This window comes from Chanos chanos, chromosome 7 (genome assembly GCF_902362185.1).
Source record: "Chanos chanos chromosome 7, fChaCha1.1, whole genome shotgun sequence".
NCBI lineage: Eukaryota > Metazoa > Chordata > Actinopteri > Gonorynchiformes > Chanidae > Chanos > Chanos chanos.
Window position 1 is genome coordinate 36,037,540 of NC_044501.1, and position 10,499 is coordinate 36,048,038.

The following is a 10,499-nucleotide window of genomic DNA, read 5'->3' on the forward strand; positions in this document are numbered from 1 at the left end:
ACATACATGCAATTAATCTGGCAAAAGTAAAATGAGTAAAGGCAAAGTCAAGAAAAGAAAACAAACAAACAAACAAACAAAAAACACTGTTAACACACCATTTAATATTTGGGTAAATAAAAATTTAAGGGACTGTTCAGCATGTTAAAAGATGCTTAATAATTTTATGCCAATGTTACTGCTGATGAAAAAAAAAATCCAATGACCTGCTTCACTAACTGATTTAAATTCACAGTGGCTTTTCTGCTGCCTGCCAAGCTGCCCAACGCAGTTCTGCTCAGAGTAGAGACTGCCATGGAAATTCAAAATACCAAGCTGTTTGGTGCATGTCATTCCCTCTGTTTCTTGCCCGCCTTCCCTGTCTCTCTCTACTATTGCTATCAGATTTGATTATTAGAATTTTCAGTGGTGAAGAAATTTCAGGCCAATGCTACTGAGGGTATGTTGTAATTTTACTGAAATTTCTTTAGGATGGACAGAAGTGTCTGTGAATGGTACAGAGGACACACTGTGAACCTATGGAATTATCTGTTTTGGGATTAACTGAAGTATCCATGAATGGTACAGAAGACATACTGCAAATCTACAGAATTTTCAGTTTTAAGGTTGAAGGACATGTCCATAAATTAGCAGAAAATATACTGGTAATTTTCTGCCAGTACATTATCCGTTTCTCTACAGATTTTTTTCTTACAGTGTATGCTGTGAGTTGCACTAGTATCTTTTAGCATTATTGATTAGTAGCTGGTAACTTACTGATGTATTTTGTAATTTTAATTGTAATTATTCAGTTAAGTGAGCTATATTAAGTATGATTTTCATACTTTTTGTAGATGATTATTTCATTGGCAATGGGCAAGAACACAGGGTAAACCCAGACCTGTAAAGGGGCACAAGGGCATCGTACCCTGGGGAAAAGTTTCTTAATTCTGGCTGCTAAATGCACCATTTTCCCACAGTTTGAGATGGAAATGGAAAGCCTAAAAGGCAATGGCTTTACCAGGATATCATAGAGTATGCTACATTGCAACTAGGCAACTTCTAATCTCATGCAGTTAAAACTGTCAAAACATAGACACTGGAGCTGGAGCCTTCAAAGTACCAGTGGGACAGGAACTGTGATGAAGACCTTCTGGTTTCCACCAGTGATCAATAGCCCAATCAGTCACTTTCTATTGGCTGTTCTTCTCCTTCAGGTAATCCAATCGCAACTGCATGAGTCTCCCTAAATCAAGTAGGTCTAACTGCAAACCCGCAGTACTACATGACACGCCTACTACATGACATGGCCACTATGGTTATGGTCAGGGGCTGTGGTCAGGGTTATGCAGAATGCGTGTCATCCTCAGAGGGTGCGCCATGTATTGAAATGGGTGTGTCGTGTAGTAAAGCGGGCATGTTGAATAGTCTACGAGACTACAGATAGAGCCTTCTCTCTTAAATACCCCCGCAACAGCAGCCGTTTTAGTCGGCGCAAAAATTCAGTGGGAGAACACTTGTGGTGAGACTGTGATTGTATATCTTTGGAGAGACTGAAGTTGTTTGAATACATCGCCAAGTGCTGCTGTATTTTACATTCCTCTGAAACTTTGTGTGCGTTCAAATGTAAGTAAAACTCTGCCTCTGTGTGAAATATGCATGCACTTGGGTTTACTTTGTGTCCGATCGTATTGTGATCATGCCCGCCATTTCATAATTAAGTTTGTAAGCTCTTTGTTCTTGGAATGGTGGCATGTAGTAGATTGTTTGCACTATTTGCACTTATTTCTGTACATAGTATTTACCTTTACCAGGTCTTAAGTTGGTAAATATAGTGTATTGTGAGTAATACATGCTTTATATACAGATATTAGGTCTGTTAGTGAGTAAACCAAACGTGCATTGCTATGAATATTATGTAGACACTAGTTCTTTCGCCGTAAGCATGTGTATGTGGACCAAGTGTAATACTATGTCCTTTGTTCGGTTTGGGATGTGTACATGTATGTATCTACTTTGTGTATCTAATTTGTGCTGTTACCTGTTTGTTGCAGAGCCACACACACAAACTCTGAAACCCTCTGTATACACATAGTTGTACATACATTTTACACACACACTCTATACTCTCCATTATCTACTCAATAAAAACTGCTAAAGAAACATCTTGTCTTGCATTCTAATTGGATGTGCTCTAGTGGCCACATACTTCCTTGAACACATACAGTCCTTTTTATACACCCAACATAACAGGAACATGTCACGGCCTGTGAGGCCTGGGATATGGCGTATGGACCCAGAAACAGAATCTTGAGAGATTCTTTTTAAAAGGTGATTTTAACGATCAAAAATTCAGCAGTTCAGAAAACAGTTGGCAGTATTTCCAGTCAAAAAGGGAAATCCATAGTCGGCACACCGGGGATCAGACAAAAGACAAAAATGGGGGTACAAGTAAAAATCGTGTCCAAAACCAGAAAAAGTTCAATAACTGGAGAGCCGTCCAAAATCAGAGGAACACAAAAGGGCAAACGGTACTCACAGACAGCAGGCAAAGGTCAGAAAACATGGAGCAAACAGTACAGAGAATTCACCAAAAACCAAAAAGGGCTTGACAATAGCAAAAATCCAAGAAACAGGCAGTAGTCAAAAACACGAGCAAAAAATCAGAAACATATATGAAACTGCGAGAGAGGGCAGCAGTGGTCTAGAGGTTAGAGAGCCGGGCTTGTGACTGAAGGGTTACTGGTTTGATTCCAAGGACCAGCATCCCCAAGCTGCGTGCCCTTGGGCAATGCACTTAACCCCAATGCCCCCATACATACTTGCGGGCAGCCGTGGCCTAAAGGTTAGAGAACCGGGAGAGTTGCCAGTTCGGTTCCCAGGCCCAACATCCATGGCTGGAGTCACAGATGTGAATATACCTAAAGAAGTAGATGATGATGACAAGCAAGATAAAAAGAGAATCTCTCAACGAGTTGTCAAGAAAATAAATTTCATATGTTTCATCTGTTACAACAGAACAAGTAATGATACAAAGCCTTATGCTGATGGTGACCTTGGTTGATGTTCTGAAGACAGGACTTTCAAGAAACAACATAACCAAATGAATTTATGAAATGTACCTGGAGACAAGTTTGAAGGGGCAGCAAGGAGACTTAATCTTGAATGAATGGACTGTCATTGATTTATATATTTGCTGTGGATGTATACTACCATAGAAGCTGCTACCTTTTGTTTGCTAGCCCTTACAAAAGTAAAAAAACTGTACTGGACAAAGATGAAATGGCAAAAGTGAATGTGCTGAAGAATAAAGTTACTGGCCTTCGTGATGATGTCCCCGCAAAAGCATCTGCAAACATGACAAGGGGAAAGTTGAGTCATGTGAAGAATGGCCAATAACCTGAGGAACAGATTGCAAGGCTTGACACCAGTGGACCCATTACATACCATTATAATGCTATAAAATGCTATCAAATGATGTCCACGGTAAATACATAAATGACTGAGTCTCAAAATGAAAGTGTAAATATCTCACCAAGCCTGTCCGGGGTCAGTGTCGTACTGGGGTCTTAGTTGATGAGGCTGTATTGGACAATACCACTGAGGACTTGTTTGCACCAAGAGAGGAGACCCACTTTTCCATACAGCAGACGTAGGCAGCACAAAGTAAGTTCATAATATCGGGATATGGACTATGGGATTCAGGGGAGGCTAGGAACATTTCTGGCGATGTAGTTGTTCTGTACCAGAATTACATACTCAGTTTGTCTACATGACATGTTGTGTTTACATATTGATGATAGTGTTGACACTATGCTTCTAATATTTTTTTGTTTATTATGCATGGCATAATTGCACCTTGCATGTCTACATGTCAGTAGTACAGGTTGACTACTAGTAATAAATGGTGTATGCCTGCACTACTCCACAGAATGCACCCTCTAAGTGAACCTTATGCTTTCTTACAGTCACACACCAAGGTGCTGCTTAATTAGACATCACATTGATTATCACTTAGTAACAAACCCACTAGGAATTTGATCAAGGGAACGGATCTCTGACACCTTTTCACTTACTGTTATTTCACAAGCAACACATTGGTCACACACGAGTAAAATGCACATTTTAATAGCAACACTGACTGATTCCATTGCAATGAAATTGTACGTTTTTTCATCAACTGTTTTTCTCTCCATTGTTGAGCTGAGATAGCCTGCTACATGATTTGGACTTTCACTGAGTTTAAGGGTTTCTGAGTTTCCATCCAGCACATGCAAGGAAAGTTGGTTTTACAGTCTGCAGGGCTAATGCTGAAAATAGCGCTATGTGTATTGGTTGCATTTCAGTATTGTTGCCTTTCGTACTGAAATCATTTATTGAATAATGAAATCTGCAGGAACATCTCGGTGGTCTTTGAATTTACACTAGCTTTATGGATGTGTAGCCCATTGTTTTCAAGATGGACTCACAACATGAATTATTCTAAAATTGCAGTTTGTATCGGGTACTCACTGGATTTCAGGAAATAAACGGTGTTTCTTTAAGGCATTTTAAAGAAGGTCAGCGTTTATTGGCTACAATGTTGCGTTGTTTCCCGATTTTAATTTGAGGCGGAAATCATATAGCAGCCAGTGTAGAGGCCAAAGAAACAACATATGCTCGGAATGCAAGTAGCTAAACATTATATTCATGATTCGTATTTTGTGACAGAGATGGCACTCATTTAAAGTGGCTTTAAGTGTAGAATAATTCCCACAATTTGTATTTTTTTTTTTTTTTGCTTATTTTGCTTATTTGTTTCAAGTTTCAAGTTTATTTAGAACCCATTATCACTGTTTACAGTGTCAAAGGGCTTTACAGGCCACAACAGTCAAAATCAAAACAGGACAGCACCCCCTGACTTAATCCTCATGGCGGGCAACAAAAAACTCCCCAAAAACCCAAAGGGTTGTTTGTTTGCTTATTTATTTGCTTGATTACTTACTTATTTACTTACTGCAAACTAATGCATTTATTCCACAATTCTGCATCTACAAAGACCACTTCAGCAATGTGTTTGCAAATTCTTTTGAAACAGCCAAATTTATTCTGAATGGCCTGTTTGTTTTATGATTTGTTTTTTGTTTTTTGTGAAATCTTGTTAAAAATAAATTTGACTTGTGAAGTCAAAAAGTGAATGTTGGGTTAATCCAACTGCTTTTGTTCTTTTGAGCTTGCTATGTATAAAAGCTAATTCATAATTAATGATGCCAATTTACTATGAAAATATTTTTAATAGAGCAAACATTGTAAGCATCCTAATGAAACATCATAATGAACTCATCTGTAATCAAAATATCTGTGAGTAAATGCAGACCAAAAGTAAAATTTGACTTTGACTAAAACTTAACTAAATGTACTTAAACTAAAGGTAACATAATTGACTACAATGTCACTAAAACTAATTACAATCTGCATGAAAACAAAAGCTAAATGTAATTTCCTGCCAAAATTATCCATTTTAATAAGTGGTGCATTCTTCTGAAGTGATAAGGTATCTTGTGGCAAATGTAAAAATAAACGTCTCAAGCCAAAGGCCAGTGAATCTAAGCAAAAATAAGAGTCTCTGAAGGGAAATAAGTTTAAACTCCAATCTGGCTCATACAGAAGTCATGTCTCCGATTACATCTGCCGAGAGAGTACACACAAGTGTAAGCCTGTATTTCAAACTGTATTTCAAAGGTCTGCTGCAATGTAACAAAAAGTTCTCGTTTGTTTGTCTTTCTAGAGAGGTCCTTGTCCATGACAAAACTGTAGTTCAGTTAACGAGTCAATGAGGTGGTAAGATGATGTACCATTTTATACAAAATTAATAGCACATTAACAGCATAAAACATTTGTACTCATAAGATGGAATATTTCAAGGTCAGAGGTATCAAAGAATGTTAGCAAAATTTTCATTGTTTCTTAAATACCGTTCTTGACTGTGAAATTTTTATCCTAAGGTAAATTTCAGTGACAGTGGTGACACTGGGAATTGTGGAAGGAGGATACATTCTACACAGGGCAAGCCAAATGGATCTAAAGGAAGGCCTGTACATTGAAAAGGGTATGCAAACCAGATCTAATTTCTCTGTGGTATTCATGGGAGTTCCTATAACTTACTTTAAAGTCTTGACAAATGCAGATGCAATCACATCAAAGATACAGGACATATTGGAATTTAAAGAACTTCAGCTGTCCTTACAGGGAAAGATATGGAAAAAGCTTTCTAAATTAGAGAAAGAAGAGTGCCGATTATGGAAAGCAGGGGAACAGAATATCGAGACTTACAAAACTAATCTTCGAGAACAGAAGAGGAAACTTAGGAAAGAGAAGACTAGTTATGAAATGTCAATGGCAATGACATGTTTCATTTGTGCGCTATCAAATCCAGGCTTGGAGAGATCCTATTTCTTAAAATGGATGAGGATGAATCTGGACAATCTCTCCAGCAAAAAACTCTCTGGCCTTCGAGAACTTTACAAAAGGAAATGTCAGGATTCCTCAGAAAACAAGGAAGAAATTGCCCAACTGGACAGACAGATCTCAAACAGTTCTTTGGGAAATGAGCATTTCTTACGTGAAATGGGCCAGCTATATGAATCTGCTGTTTATTTCCCAGAAAATGTCCAAACACGAAAACAAATGATGCACTTACCTAGACTCTGTGCTGAACTGTTGCTAGATGGCTTTCCTCTTGAACTTGTAGATGGAGATGGATCTAATATACCTCTTAGGTGGGTTAGTGATGTGCTTGGTCAGCTGAACAGTCTGGTGCAGCCAGATAATAAAATGTTGGTGGTGACAGTTTTGGGAGTCCAGAGCACAGGAAAGTCCACTCTCTTAAACACAATGTTTGGGGTGCAGTTTGCTGTCAGTAGTGGAAGATGTACAAGAGGGGCTTTCATGCTGCTTATTAGAATCAAAGATGATTTTAAACAAGTTCTACACTGTGACTTTATAGTTATCATTGACACAGAGGGACTGAAGTCACCTGAACTGGCTCAGTTTCATGACAGCTATGAGCATGACAATGAGTTGGCCACACTTGTTGTTGGACTGAGTGATGTGACAATTATAAACATTGCTAAGGAGAACTCCACAGAAATGAAAGACATTCTGCAGATTGTTGTTCATGCTTTTCTCAGGATGAAGGAAGTGGGCAAGAAACCCAAATGTCTGTTTGTACATCAGAATGTAGCTGATGTCTCCGAGAGATCGCAAAATGTTGTTGGAGCAGCTGAATGAGATGACACAGGCAGCAGCCAAAATGGAGAAGAAGAACCAGAACACAAAATTCACTGATGTGATGAAATATGATCCAGAAACTGGAAACTGGTACATACCTGGACTCTGGCATGGAAATCCTCCACCAGTCAGTGTTGGATATAGTGAGTCAGTCTATGAATTCAAGAAGAGCATGATTGAGGTTTTTGGAAAATGCAAGATGTCTGGAAACAATATTCAGGAGTTCCTTGAGTGGACCAAAAGCTTGTGGAGTGCTGTTAAACATGAAAACTTCATCTTTAGTTTTAGGAACAGTTTAGTTGCTGATGCTTACATCAGGTTGTGCATAGAATTCAATAAATGGGAATGGTCATTTAGAAAACACATGTACTCATGGGTAACAAATGCTGAAATTAGGATTTCAAACTTTGGAACACTAACTGGTCTCACCCGGGTTTTTGACATCTCTAAACTTTTTCCCCTCGCCGGGGTCAGTGTTTTCTGTTGGCAGGCAAGTATTCTATGACGCACTGCGATAAATCTCTGGAGTTGCAACACGATGAAATTTGTGTATTTGTAATCCGTTTGGAGAATAACTAATTAGATGGAGAATCAGGTGGATAGACTATATTTTTAAGTTACGTAGTCTAACGGGCGCGCACTGCCAAGTTTGAATCTCCCTCCTTAGCTGTCGAATTCTCAGAGCTCACACATGCTCAGAGTTCACGGCCTTCGAAGAGCATCTTACCAAATACTTTGAGAGAACAGAGGGTCATGTCTATCTTGTGGAGAGGTACATCCACACAACACACATTCACACAACACAAATTTTCATTTAAAAGTATTTGTATGGAGAGAACAAACCATACATGGAATATCAAATCTACAAAATCATAAAAGTAAAAATAAACTGAATGAAAAAATAAATCCACAGTGTCTGGATCACATTGGAGAGCTGCTAGGTGCTGTTTAAACTAAACAAAACTGTTATCACAAATAAAGCAAACAAAGCCGGCCTACCTATCTGACTTAGTTACATCCTATAATCCCCCTCGTATCCTGCGCTCTCAAGATTTGGGACTATCAGTCGTTCAAAGAGCTGAAAAGGAGTCCGCTGGCTACCGAGCCTTTTCCTACCGCAGGAGACATAACATTAAATATGATACAACATTTATTTACAGATTTTCATACTGACAATGGAGGTTGCTCCCCGAAACGATTGATTATATTTTATTTAGAGGTTTTAATGTGATTGTTGAATGTACGTAGCCTGACGATTGTCAGCAACCTCACTTAGCCAGTGCGTCACTGTCTGTGGCTGAGAATCACTGGTTCTTTGCAAAAGGTGCAGAGCTTTTAATAGGAATATTGCTCTCATTTTCAGTATTATGATTGTTGACTGGTGTTTGTTTGATGGGTCCACTCGCTTCTTTTGGTTGCCGTTTTTAATCGCTTATTTTCCCATTGAAATGAATGGGGCAAGTTTTACGGCTCTGGTACGACGAGGGTTTGCACACAGCGGCAGTCAAGAGCGGGATTCCATGATCTTTTGCTCGCAAAACGACTAATTATGTTTTACTTAGAGGTATTAATCTAATTGCTGAATGTAAGGAGTCTGGCCATCGTCAGCAAAGCTGGTGATCTGCCGCGAAAACCACCTGACTTATATAGCCCTTTGTTTCGTTTTGAGACTGAGTTGCGGTCAGTCTACGACTATCTCAGTCTCAAAACGAAAGCGAAGGCCACTAACTCAGTCTCAAAACGAAAGCGAAGGCTACATAAGTTATCAACGTGTGGTTCATTAATTTAAGTCACTGAGCGTTGTGTCTTGTAAGACTTGGAAAAGCAGACGCACGTCACAGGCTATACTGAATGCCATGTACCATGCGTAATTGCCGATGTGAGAAAGGTTTAGACTCAACAATAATATTTCCCGATTTAAAAATCCACATCCACACAACACAAATTTTCATTTAAAAGTGTTTGTATGGGGAGAACAAACCATACATGGAATATCAAATCTACAAAATCATAAAAGTAAAAATAAACTGAATGAAAAAATAAATCCACAGTGTCTGGATCACATTGGAGAGCTGTTAGGTGCTGTTTAAACTAAACAAAACTGTTATCACAAATAAAGCAAACAAAGCCGGCCTACCTATCTGACTTAGTTACATCCTATAATCCCCCTCGTATCCTGCGCTCTCAAGATTCGGGACTATCAGTCGTTCGAAGAGCTGAAAAGGAGTCCGCTGGCTACCGAGCCTTTTCCTACCGCAGAAGGCATAACATTAAATATGATACAACATTTATTTACAGATTTTCATACTGACAACGGAGGTGCCAGATCTAATCAGAGCTGCTCAATCTAGCAGCTCCCGGATCCTGTAGGCTGAAAAAAGGGTTAAAAAAAAGGCTTCTTTGCAAAGGGTGCAGAGCTTGTAATAGGAATATTGCACTCGTTTAAAGTATTATGATTGTTCACTGCTGTTTGTTTGATGGGTCCACTCGTTTCTTTTTATTCCCGTTTTTAATCGCTTATTTCCCCATTGAAAGTGAATGAACATTTGGATTCAATAGTCTTTTGCTCCCCGAAACGATTGATTATATTTTATTTAGAGGTTTTAATGTGATTGTTGAATGTACGTAGCCTGACGATTGTCAGCAGCCTCACTTAGCCAGTGCGTCACTGTCTGTGGCTGAGAATCACTGGTTCTTTGCAAAAGGTGCAGAGCTTTTAATAGGAATATTGCTCTCGTTTTCAGTATTATGATTGTTGACTGGTGTTTGTTTGATGGGTCCACTCGCTTCTTTTGGTTGCCGTTTTTAATCGCTTATTTTCCCATTGAAATGAATGGGGCAAGTTTTACGGCTCTGGTACGACGAGGGTTTGCACACAGCGGCAGTCAAGAGCGGGATTCCATGATCTTTTGCTCGCAAAACGACTAATTATGTTTTACTTAGAGGTATTAATCTAATTGCTGAATGTAAGGAGCAAAGCTGGTGATCTGCCGCGAAAACCACCTGACTTATATAGCCCTCTGTTTCGTTTTGAGACTGAGTTGCGGTTTGTCTACGACTATCTCAGTCTCAAAACGAAAGCGAAGGCCACTAACTCAGTCTCAAAACGAAAGCGAAGGCTACATAAGTTATCAACGTGTGGTTCATTAATTTAAGTCACTGAACGTTGTGTCTTGTAAGACTTGGAAAAGCAAACGCACGTCACAGGCTATACTGAATGCCATGTACCATGCGTAATTGCCGATGTGAGA

At 39.1% G+C, this 10,499-nt stretch overlaps 1 pseudogene; it reads left to right on the forward strand.

The window, feature by feature from the left end:
* The first annotated feature begins 6,033 nt into the window (after nucleotides 1–6,033).
* Nucleotides 6,034–7,753, forward strand: LOC115816296 (interferon-induced very large GTPase 1-like; annotated as a pseudogene).
* The last annotated feature ends 2,746 nt before the right edge of the window (nucleotides 7,754–10,499 follow it).